Source organism: Marmota marmota, unplaced genomic scaffold (genome assembly GCF_001458135.2).
Source record: "Marmota marmota marmota unplaced genomic scaffold, marMar, whole genome shotgun sequence".
Lineage (NCBI taxonomy): Eukaryota > Metazoa > Chordata > Mammalia > Rodentia > Sciuridae > Marmota > Marmota marmota.
In genome coordinates this window covers 9,740,707-9,753,438 of record NW_026000240.1, presented here as the reverse complement: position 1 = coordinate 9,753,438, position 12,732 = coordinate 9,740,707, and positions in this window count along the sequence as shown.

The following is a 12,732-nucleotide window of genomic DNA, read 5'->3' as shown; positions in this document are numbered from 1 at the left end:
AACAACATTGCCATGTTTATATTCCTATACCCAGACTCCTTGTTCTCCCGAGACATATGGGAGTTCTTTTCAATTATAAATTTTCTATAAGCCAAAAAATGGTAGATGCAGTCAAATTTGGGGAAATTTAACAAGGCTCACTAAGTATAAACCTGTGAGAAAATTAGCCGGTGTTCCCATTTCCCCCTCGTCATTGTAGGGAAGCTGTCAAATATAGCACAGGGTTTTTTTGTTTTGTTTTGTTTTGTTTTTTGCTGTATGTATATGTGTCTGTAAAACCAATGTGATTCTGCAACCTGTACATACAGAAAAATAAGAAATTATACCCCATTAGATTCAAATGCATGATATGTTAAGATCATTGTATTGTCATGCGCAACTAATAAAAAAAAAAACCATAGCACAGGATTGAGAGTAATGCATGTGAGCACCCCCAGACTCACACTTGTTTGCCATTAATACTGTATTTAGTGCACATTCACCCCGTCCTCCTCCTGAAATCCAGCAGTGGAACACAGCTAACTTTGTGGTGCTTCTAAAAACGACAGGCACACTTCGCTCCACGAATTTCAGCATGCATTGTTAACCAGAATTTAATTTTGCTTATAGCATTTGATGTTCCTCTGAGACCTATAAAAGGGGACATCTCACGTGTAGGTTGGCTCAGGCATGACCAGCGAACGCACTTGGGTTGTTCATTGCCTTTCAGCATGGACTGTGCCTCACTCCACAGGTTTCCTTCCTGTCGCCTGCCAGCTGGTCCCAGGGCGTTCCCTGATCTCTTATACCCTGGGCTGGGACTGTGTATATACAGGATGGTGCAGCGCATGCCCTCCGGGGACTGCGTCACTCACTCAGCACGACAGGTCTCAGCTTGGTCTGTTTCTGAGAGCATCATCAATTTATCCTGCTTTACTGCCAAGTGGGGTCCCCTGCGTGTGGGGCCTGCAGGTTGTGGACGTGGTCCTCTGCAGCCGTGCAGGGCCGTGTCCAGCTTGTGGCTGTTCTGACTAACGTCATGTAAGAGTTGCTCATGGGAGCCTCAGCGATGCCTCAGTGACACAGTGGACCTGGTGGCTGGACTTCCAAGCAGAAGATGGGAGGTGGCCTGTTCAGAACAGGTCACACAGATCTCCAACAGTGTCCACACTCCATGGACATAAATATCTCCAGGCCCCAATAACGGTTCTTTGGGAGAACTTCTCCAGAATGAGCAAAACCTAAAAACCAAACAAAAAACAAAACAAAAAAGCAAGTAAACAAACAAACAAACAAAAAAACAACACAGAGATGCTGGTGAATGCTTCAGACTAATGTGCAGGAAGCTAGTCATTCAACTCTGACGGGGGCTGACACTGCAACAGGGAAGGGCCTTGTGCAGAGCCACCTAGTGCATTTGTTCCTGTCCTTGGGACACTCACAACTGTTGGCTTTGACAGACTTTTATCAACCAGTTTCCACAATCTCCAACAAAGCTTGGCCACTTGCTGTTGGGGGACTTTGGGCCCCTTTGATGTCTGCCTTGGGTGTGGCCAGTGGTAATTTACCCACAGATAAACAGCATGCATGGCACCCAGAGAGAGACTGCTCTTAGTAGATTCAAGCTGCATAGGTGGTTCAATGACACAGGTCTTTCAAAATGTCTTTTCCATCTCTTTCCTTCTCTTCTCTAGAGTAAATGTGCAACCATCCTGTGTAAATAACGAAAGAAAATTATACCAGAAGAAAGGAAAGCCCAGAGTTTGTTTTATGGTTTGAAGGCAAGTGAAATTGACTGAGGTGAAGGAGTCCCAATATCACAGGGAAACCATGGATGCTTTGCTAAAATAAATTTCTTATCTTTAAAATCCCTTCATAAAAATTAAAAAGTTACCAGACACCTATCCCACAACCTCTTGCTCTGTTACTGGCCCAGGAGTCATTCACTCCTGAGACTGGCTGCCTGACCTTCACGTCCCTCAGTCGGCCACACCCAGGAAAAGGAAACTTGAATGCTCTCTCATTTTACAGAAGGAAAATGAGGCGGCAGTGAAGGTGTTATCAGGGACAAAAGAGGTGCCCAAAGAGTAGTCCCTGACTCTAGGGGCTACACGCTACAGTTGAGACTAAATCAGTCAATAAAGGCCAGAGCCCTGGTAATGTGAAGAAGCTTGAGCAGAAGGGTAGAGAGGTGATGGACCTAGAACTAAAGTACACTGATCAGCAATGGGTGGTGAGCTTCGGGAAAAATCAGATCAAGTAACTGGTTAGGTTTAAACTGGCCTCAGAGAAGAGGCAGGGGGACTGTGGAGAGAGAGAGAGAGAGAAGTCACAAGATCACAGTAGAGGCCTCTGCGGCATTTCCTGATATTTCTTTGTACTCTGGAAGTCAAATTTATAAACAGGTGCAACATATTCGTTTGTAGAGATTATTGGGTAGTTTATTAACTTGGATATTCTCTTTGCTCTTTGTACTGTAAGTCAACACAGATTTTACAGCCTTTGAATAATTAAGCAATGTTTTTATCTGAGTCATCGGCACCACTGTGGATCTTACAGACAATATTTCTTGCTAAAAATACTTGTGAGCTGTTTGGGGCTCACTTTTGTACATGTAGAAAGTAAGTCTACCTTTGATACAGGAACTTCTTTTTTTCTTTTGCCTCTTAATGCATTTCTCATCAAGGAATTATATTTGTTTTACCTTAAGATGACTCTATGGATATCTCAAAGTTGTCTTCTGAGCTCACTGACCACATTTTCATTTGCAGTAGATTTCTTTTGTTACTAAACAGAAAGAAGGTGAAGAAGTAGAGGAAGAAAGAGAAGAAAAGTTAAACTTTCAACAAATCTGAGTCCTTCCTTTAAATTTGCGTTGTGTTGATTTTTAAACTGTCCATGAAATGAGTCACTAAATATGAAAGAATATGAATCGTTGTACAAAGTATTTAAGAATTTTACTTTCCTTTTAGATTTTCTGTCTTCTGCCTTTGTTGTCAATTGCTTAGGCACTCCTCGATGACTTAAGAAAAGAAGCCTACTATTCTCTAACAGTTTGATTTGAATTTTTGGCAATGTTAGTACATGAGCAGAAAAGACTATGAAATACTGAATATAAAAGGAGATTACTGGTCAGCAAAAGAAACCCAATTTACAGAGGCAAATGTCTTATTCTCTCTCTTTTCCCCAAGTCCAGTTTCTTCCTCTAAGTTCTATTTACTTCAGAAATTTAAATTCATAACTAATCTCATTTTTTAATCTGAAAATGAGGATTCTTAGATTACATGGTTTTTGTTTCCATTCAGTGTTAATAATTAATTTTTAATAATCAATAAATTATTTTAGAAGCTGCCTGCAAAGTCAGATAATTGCAATAATTAGATGGTGCCAATATGAAAAAATGTAAGGAAGTTGATACTTTATTTTTAGATTTTCACATTTTTGCTATAATTTTTAATCATGAAAGACCAAAACTATGCTAGTAATCTTTGGATTCTCTCATATTAATTTTAAAATTAGCATAGTAAAAAATAGCAATACTATAAGTATTTAGTTACTTATAGTAAATATTTTCCTAAATTTCCATGATATTAATTGATCTTTTCTTTTGGGGAGGGGGGATTACCAGTTAGACATATTCCCACCGTTATTTTTTCAAAAATAAAAATTACTGAATGTCTTATAGTCTGAATGTCTCTTATTCCTAATGTTCTGCAGAGGCAAACTCAGTGGAATGTGTATTATAAGAAGGAAAAAAGGCAACAGAAGTCTTGCTGAAATCCTCCTCTTCTGGATTTGCACAATTTCTCCTCACCAGAACTAAGAAACAGAAGTTCTGTATTCTACTCCCAAAGGCCAGTCATCCAGGAGACAACTGAGGTTTCATGCACCTCATTCAATGCTCAGCTACACTTTATTTGAATTTTATGGTGAACACTGTGAGACACTGTCAAAATTGCTCTTCAGGGAGGAAGCACTCTTTCTCTCACCTCCGTCAGGACTGCTGGGAGATGGTGCCTTGAGGTCCAGCCTCCTGGTATTCCCTGAACTGGAGAAAGCTGCTTTGTCCAAGGCAGCACTTCCTCCAGGGAAGCAGTGTCCATTAGCTCATCTGTAAGTGCTTGCCCCCCTTGATCCAGCTCAGTATGATTCCATAGAACTGCCGTGGACAATGGCCAGTGAGCCCTTGAATGGGATTCTCCCCTGTCCAATCCTGCCCTATCCTGCTCTCCTCCCCTGTTGTACACAGGCGTACGCATCGATACCCATCTCAGAATCTGCTTCTTGGTAAATCCACCTTGGACAGGTGATGGTCCACAATAAGGAAGTACAAGAAAGCAAGTACTAACCTGTGATTTGGAAATGGGTCACCTGCAATCTAGCTGTCAATAGGACTCCTTTGTGTTTCATGCAGGAAGTTCACAGGGACCTGCAGCATTGGCGAACCGGGATCCTCTATTAACAGAGAATGCATGAGCTGGTGAGATGTGTCAGGTGTTGGGGAAATATGGAGAGAATGATAAATATGAGACCAGTGGAATTAAATTGCTATTGCTAAAGTCCTTTGAAGTTCTGGGGAAAGAAAACAGAAAGTTGAGAGCCCTTAATAGGCAATTAAATTTTAGTGTAGAAGCCAGAGGGTCTTGCTTATCCTGTGCTAAGAAAGTAGCAAATACCCTTAATCTTCAAAGTAACCAAGTTCCAAGAAAGGTTTAAGTGAGAGCCAAGGTCTGATCCTTCTACTGTGTGCAGAGTCCTGTTTGGGAAAGAATGGAATCCTGATACATTTGTGTCCATTCATGACAATCCTGGATCCTTCAGATTCCTCTGGGCAGGCTGAGCCTGCAGAGATGGTATCATTCCCCCTTACCAAGATGCTACAGGGACCAGAAAGACATTTCACTCCCCCACAAGCCCATGGGTTGAGGATCTTCCCCAACCTTCCTTCTTTGGCTGCTAGATCAATAACTATGATTTCTTCCCATTGTAAGTGGGGATATTCTGTGTCTGCTAGGGGAAAAAAGAGATGTTTCCCTGGAAGAACTTCAGACCTAGCCATTAGGTATTGGCAGGGCCAAGGAGATTTCTCATGGGTCTCAGGCTGCTAAACTATTTCATATTCTCCTCCACCTTGCCTGTCCTTTCTCCTGGAATACAGAATTTACTCCCTAGGAGATGCTGCAGGTATCCAGATGACTTTCAGAAGCATAGAATAAGTGATGGCTGGTATTAAGTAGAAAAGACAGAATTGCCCTTATAGTTGATGAAAGGAGGGTTAAATGCCCAGAGAATATGCATTTAAAATGGGCATGAAACCTCCCGAGACCTCTGCTCCACACAGTGACCCATAGGGATGTGCTGCTGGCGGGCCCCAGCATCCATGGGCTGAGAAGAACTGCTCTTCCCTGGGCCACAGCTGGCTGTAGAAGAAGTGTCCACAGAACTGCGCTCACGATTGCTACAGGGGATGAAAATGGTTTGTGGCAATGGAGTCCCCGTGGCAGGGTTCATTGTCAGCCTGCAGGTAAGAGTTGTAAAAGGTTCAAGGTCTGTGCTGGGAGTCCCACTTCCAGCAAAGCAGTGGGAATCTTCCTGCACCGGCTCCCTTGCTCCTTGCACCCAGCAGACAAGAGGAAGAGCCAGCGTCTTGCAGAGATCAGTGCCCCTGCTCACTGGACACAGGCAAAGCTGCTGCTCTGCAGGAGGACAGGGAGGAAGGAAGGCTCCAACACCTGGGTGACCCAGCCGGTGGCCCTCAGTACTCCCTCTGTTTCACCTGTTAGCAGGCACATTTCTCAATACTGCTCTAAAGGGGTCCAGTGGCCATGGGCTCGGCATGCTAGGGATCAACCAGGGGCTAGAAACCTAGAGAGGAAAGTTAGTCCAAAAACCTGATAAAATTACTTCAAAGGAGGTTATAGAAGATGCAAAAATACTACCTAGTCCTCCAAAATGTTGAATCCAAACAAGCCACAAATCCAGAGCAGGAGACAAAGGGCAGAGAAGAAACCTTGGAATGTCACTGGGGGTCATCTTCTCTCTTCTTTCCCACACTCAGCTTTCCTTGCCTCCACTGAGGTCCCAGGCGACTGGCTTCTTTAATCCAGCCCAGATGCTAGCCACTTCTAAAAGCCTGGAAAAAAAGATTTACTTCTAAAGTGAACATTAACAGCTTTCTGGATTTTAAAACAACATTAGAAAAAAAAAGTTTTAATTTTATGCAGGTTCCTTTGTTTTTTTTTTTTTTTGGTACCGGAGATTGAACTCAGGGGCACTGGACCACTGAGCCACATACCCAGCCATGTTTTGTATTTTTGGAAATACAAAACAGGGTTGGGGATGTGGCTCAGTTGTTTAGCACCTTGCTGTTGCTGAGGCTGGCTTTGAACTCGCAATCCTCTTGTCTCGGCCTCCCAAGCCGCTGGGATATCACGCCTGGCTGAAGGTTCCTTTTTAAATGATTTTAAACCCCTGTGTCCTGCTTATATGGGCAACGGGAGAAAAAGCAAAATATAAAATAAAGTGATTCCTCATAATACTGAAAATATGTCTGCCTCTATTATATATTTTGTCTTCTACTTTTTTTTTTTAAGGAGACTGAGGTGCTCTGTTTGGGGATCTGTTGGGGTGGAGCATGTTCTCAACCCCTGTGAAGTTGTGATTATGTCAGACGGCCTATGCCTTTGATACTGGAATGAGCTCAATGCCAAGATTCACACTGGAGCCCAGTCCCTTAGGGTTGCCGGCACAGCTTCATTCTTTGACTGAAGGATTGAGGAAATGGACTTTGATTTATGAAATTGTTATTAGGATGATAATTATCAACACACCTATTAATCGTGCCAGTGAGTGGGTCTCATCATGCATACGTAGATGGAGCATTGATCCGTCCACTCCCCACACCCACCCACACCCCTTTCCCATCCATCATAGGCTTTCTTCTACTGTCAGGGATTTGTGGCTGTTGCTTTGCTTTTACATTTGAGAGAAAACATGTAATACTAGTATTTCTGTGTCTGGCTTATTTCACTTAACATGAGGGCCTCCATCCATCTTGCTGTAAATGACAGGGTTTATTTATGAATGAATAATAGTCCATTGTAAATACATACACCATGTTTTCTTCTCCATTCTGCTGTGACCTGCATGGCTGAACCCTAAGGACTGGCAAGGGGCAATGGGGAATTAAGAAAGACACACAAGCATTTACAAAGAGAAAGCTAGGACCAGGTGGGACACTGACCTCTGATGGGGGAACGTGACCCAGAGCCAGAACAGCCCATTTATTATACAGGTTTAATCATCAAAAGGTTATAGGTGGGAAAGTTTCTGCAAGGCAGACAGGGTTGAAGGTCATAGCACTTGCAGGATATTGTGGTTGCCCTGTTATGCTCAGACTTCTCTATCCCCAGCACTGCTGTCTTGCTGAGACTGGCTTTGAACTCATGATCTTCCTGCCTCAGTCTCTCAAGCCACTGGGATTACACACACGTACCATGGCTTGTTCTTGTTTTTTATCTTAGAGGAAATGCTTTCAGTTTTTCTCCAATCAGTGTCTAGGCTCAAGGTCAAGACCATTGTTGTTCCATGCTTTTGCATCACCCTAGCTCCTGGGCAATCTCATCCTGCACCTCTGCACAGAAAGTCCCCAGGGCAAAGCACAGCCACAGCTCTGAGGTAGTCAAAGACCATGGTCCAAATCACCGCTCTCCACACCATTCAATGGTTGATGTGCATCAAGGCTGGTTCCACATCTTGGCTGTTGTGAATAGTACCACCATAAACACGGGCACTCAGGTGTCTCTTTGGTTTCATTCCTTCTGAGGGTATACCCAGGACTGGTATAGCTGGATCATAGGTAATTATTTTCAGTTTTTTGAGGAAATTCCATATCTTTTCTCATAGTGGCTATACAAGAGTGTACATGGGTTCCTTTTTCTCCACAGCCTTGCCTGCATTTGTTATTTTTGTTTTGTTTGATAATAACCATTCTAGCTGGGATGAGATGGAGTCTCAATGCATTTTTGATCTGCATTTCCCTGATGACAAGCAATACTGAGCATTTTCATATGTACATTTCCATTTGTACTTCCTCCTTTGTGAAGTACCTATTCAGATTGTTTGCTCATAAGTTAACTATATTATTTGTCTTTCTATTTTAAATATATTCTGAATATTAAACCTTAAGTTAGCAAAGACTTTCATCCATTCTTCAGGCTGTTTTTTTTTTTCACTCTTTTGGTTGTTTCCTTTGCTGTGTGGAAGGTTTTTAATTTGATGCTACCCCCTTTCTCTGTCTTGCTCTTGTTTCCTGGGCTATTGGTGTCTTCAGGAAACGGCTGCCTGTGCCCATATTGTGAAGCGTTTCCCATCTTTTCTCCTCGTACTTTCAAGGTTTCAGTTGTTACAGTATAGTCTTTGATTCATTATGAGTTGAATTTTCTGTGGGATGAGAGATAAGAACTCAAATTTTGGTCTTCCAAACGTGGATATCCAGTTTCCCCAGCTCCATTTGTGGAAGAGACAGTCCTTTCTCTAATTTGTGCTTTTGGTGCTCTTGTGGAGAATCAGTTGGCTAAAGATGTGTGGATTCATTTCTGGATTATCCATCCTGTTCTATTGGTGCATGGATATGTTTTCATGCCAATACCATGCTGTTTTTGTTACTATGACTCTGTACTGTGTTTTGAAATCAAGTAGTGTGTTGCCTCCATTATTGCTCTCTGTGCTCAGGATCTCTTTGGCTATTTGAGGTCTTTTGTGTTTCCGTATAAATTTTAGAATTGTTTTTTCTAGTGCTCTGAATAATGTCAGTGGGTATTACACAGAATCTGTAGATTGTCTTGTGTAGTATGGCCATTTTAACAGTATTCAGTACCCCAATCCATAAACATGGGCAGTCTCTTGCCAGAAAGTGTCTTCTTCAATGTACTTCCTCAGTGTTCTGTAAGATCCATCATAGAGGCTTCATGTCCTCAGTTAGGTCTATTTCTAAGTACCTTTTTGGGTGTATGTGTGTGTGGCTATTTTGAATGGAATTATAGTAATACCCTGATTTCTTTCTTAACTACTTTTCTTTCTAAGCTACTTATTTTTGTATATTGGTTTTATATCTTGCTACTTTACTAAATTTTTTATCTATTTAAAAAGTTCTTTGTGGAACCTTTGGGGTTTCCTATGTACAGAATCATATCATCTGAAAACAGGGGTAATTTGGCTTCCTCCTGTCTTCCCTGATTGCTCTGGCTAGCATATCTAGTACTACATCAAATAAGAGTACTATCTTGTATTGTTTCATTTTTTTAGGGAGAGGTATCGGGAATTGAATTCAGAGGCACTTGACCACTGAGCCAGCCCTATTTTGTATTTTATGTATTTAAGACAGGGTCTCACTGAGTTTCTTAGCACCTGGCTTTTGCTGAGACTGGCTTTGAACTCATGATCCTTCTGCCTCAGTCTCCCAAGCCACTGAGATTACACACATGCACCCTGGCTTGTCTTGTTTCTTATCTTAGAGGAAATGCTTTTAGTTTTTCCCCAATCAGTATGAAGTTGGCTGTGAGTTTATCATTTGCAGCTTTTATTACATTGATCCTTCCATACCTGATTTCTTCAGGACTTTTATTATGAAAGGATGTTGAATTTCTGTTCAATCATGTTATTTAGTCTCCATATGTTTGTACAGTTTCTGCTGCTCTTGATTTCTAGTTTCATTCCATTGTGATCTGATAAGTTGAAAGAATTTTATTTCAAAATTTTCTTGTTGACATGCATTATATGGCCTAATATATGGCCTGTTTTGGAAAAACCTCCATGTGCTGGAGAAAATAACATGTATTTTGCAGCTTTTGGATGGGATATGCTGTAGAGGGCTATTAAGTCCATTTAGCCCTCTAAATTAAGTCCATTTGATCTATAGTTTAATTTAACTGTTATTTCTTTGTTCATTTCTGTCTGAATAGTTTATTTATCGATGGTGGGTTATTGAAGTCACCCACTAATGAAGTATTGGTCTCTGTTTCTTTATGTCTAGTAGCATTTGTTTTATAAAATTGGGTGCTCCGATGTTTGGTGAATATATATTTATAATTATATCTTCTTAATGTATTTTTTAATAAATATATAGTGACTTATTGTGTGTCTTGTAACTGATTTAGTTTCAAAGTCTATTTTGTCAGATACAAATATAGCTACTGAAAGGAAAGCAAGGAACTGGGAGACGGGCGAGCGAGAAATGAAAGACAGAGACCAAGCAGAGATACACACCAGAGTTTATTTGTCAGAGCTGACAAATAAAGGCCATCTCTTCATAGATGGAGAGAGGCAATACAGGTTTAGGATCCGCGACTTTTTTGGGGCAGGCTCAGAGATTAGATCCAAGCAGATCCTAATACAGGCGGTTAAGGGTGGGGTTGGTATGAGAAAGTGGTGAGCCTTTCTCAGAAATGGTCTGGAGCAGGAAAGCAAATTTTTTCTTATAATAGTGGCTGTCACTTAAGATGGCTCTCCAGATGCTAAGCAAGGACCTTACTGCTATACCTGCTTGCTTTCAGATTCCATTCCCTTGGAATGTGTCTTTCCATTCTTTTGCTTTCAGTCTGTGTATGTCTTAGCAGGCAAGGTAAGTTTCTTGTAATTAGCATAATGTTGGGTCTTGTTTTCAAATTCGTCCAGCCAGTTTGTGTCTTTTAACTGGACAGTTAAGGCTATTTACATTCACAGTTATTATTCAAAGGTACATAATTGTTCCTATCATTTTGTTGATCTTATTCTGCTTGTTTTGGATACTCTATGTGTATTTCTTCTGCTTTTATTCATCTTAGAAATTTATTAGTTATTGGGGTTCCTAGAGTTGAGCTGTTCCCTAGAAGTTCATGTGTAAGGCAACGAAAGAAAGTTTAGAGGTGAAATTACTGGGTTATGTGAGCTTTAACTTGACGAGGCCATTAGTCCACTGGTATGGATGAACTGGGTGGTAACTGTACGGGGTGGGGATGCTGAAGGCATTCCTTTGGGGTTTACATCTTGTCTGGTGAGCATTGTTTCCTCTGTTTCCTGATTACCACACCCTGAGCTGCTTTCCTCTGCCATACTCTTCTGTCATGATGTTCTTCTTCACCTCAGATCTAGAGATACATAGTGGACCATCCTGAGACCTTTCTTTCTCTTCTGAGTGTAAGATAACCTTAATCATCTTCGATAATGCTGTCCCACTGGTCATGAATTCACGTAGTTTATCTTGAAAGGTTTTATATCTTCTTTAATTCTGAAGGACAACCTTGCTGGATACAATAATCTTGGTTGGCAGTTTCTTTCAGGACTTGAAATACGTTATTCTGTGACCTTTTGCCCTTCAGAGTTTCTGATGAGAAATGTGCTGTTAGTCTAATGGTTTACCTTTAAATATAATTTGACATTTCCCTAATGCAGTTTTTAATAGTCTTTCTTTTTTCTATGGTGCTGGAAATTTAAATAGATTATGTGGTTTAGAGGTTTTCTTCTGGACCTGTCTTTTGGGGATTCGGAATGTTTCCTATATGAGTGTCTATGTCCTTCCAAAGACTTGGGCTATTTTCTGTTATTATTTCATGGTATCTGCTTTCTATTCCCTCTGCATGTAGCTCTTCTCCCTCTGTAGTGCTAATTATTTGGGACATTGGGTCTCTTGATGGTATCCCAGAGATCTCTTTCTTATTTTTTCTTTATTGCTGCCTCCATCAGCTCTGATATTATTGCTTCTGATTGATTTAGTCTGTTATTGAGGTTTCAACTGAAGTTTTCTCTGACTTGTTGACTGTTTCCTTTTCAAGATTTCTATTTGGTTCTTTATCACAATCTCTAGTCTTACGCCTTAACACTTGTGCAGAGTGAGGTGCTGTCCTTGGGGGCCAGGCCTGGAGTCCCAGCTCCCTCTGCGGGACTCTCTTTCTTACCCACTCTGCATCAGGCTGCGGCTACATTAGAGAGGGCACCTAGGAGATGTGCTGTCAGCAACCACTGTGTCTTCTCTCTTTGAAACTACTGTCGAGCTGAACCTCAGCCCCCCACTAGCTGTGCCCCTGAGGGGTTGGTTCAACAGCTGGGAGCCCATGTCCTCCCTTTTCTATAAGTGGAAGTGTCTCCAAGGGTTTGAGCAGGACCGGGCTGTGGTCAGAGCTGAGTTTTGTTCCTCTCAGCTGGGCATGTAGCTCAGCAGCTGAACACACACCCAACCACCCCACACCCCAGACTCTGCTCCCAGCACTAGATTTAGGAAAAAAAAGAGAGAGAGAGAGGGAGAGAAAGAAGATATGTCTAAAAATTAAACAAAAATGAAAACTAAAACACTTAAGGGTAATAAAGAGGAAAAGAATTAATAAAAATGAAAAAGAAAGTGAAAAAAGTCTAAAAAATTCAATGAAATAAAAAAATGAAAAAATAATAATTTTAAAACTTTAAACAAAGTGGGAAAATATAGAATAGATGAAGATTTAAAAAAATGGGTCAACAGCTATCACCCTTCTCGGACTATTCCCTGAGGATCTTAAAAGAGAGTACTATAGGAATACTGCCACATCAATGAACATAGCGGCACAATTCACAATAGCTAGACTGTGGAACCAACCTAGATGCCCTTCAATAGATTGAATGGATAAAAAAAATGTGGCATTTATACACAATGGAGTATTACGCAGCAATAAAAAATGACAAAAATCATGGAATTTGCAGGGAAATGGATGGCATTAGAGCAGATTATGCTAAGCAAAGCTAGCC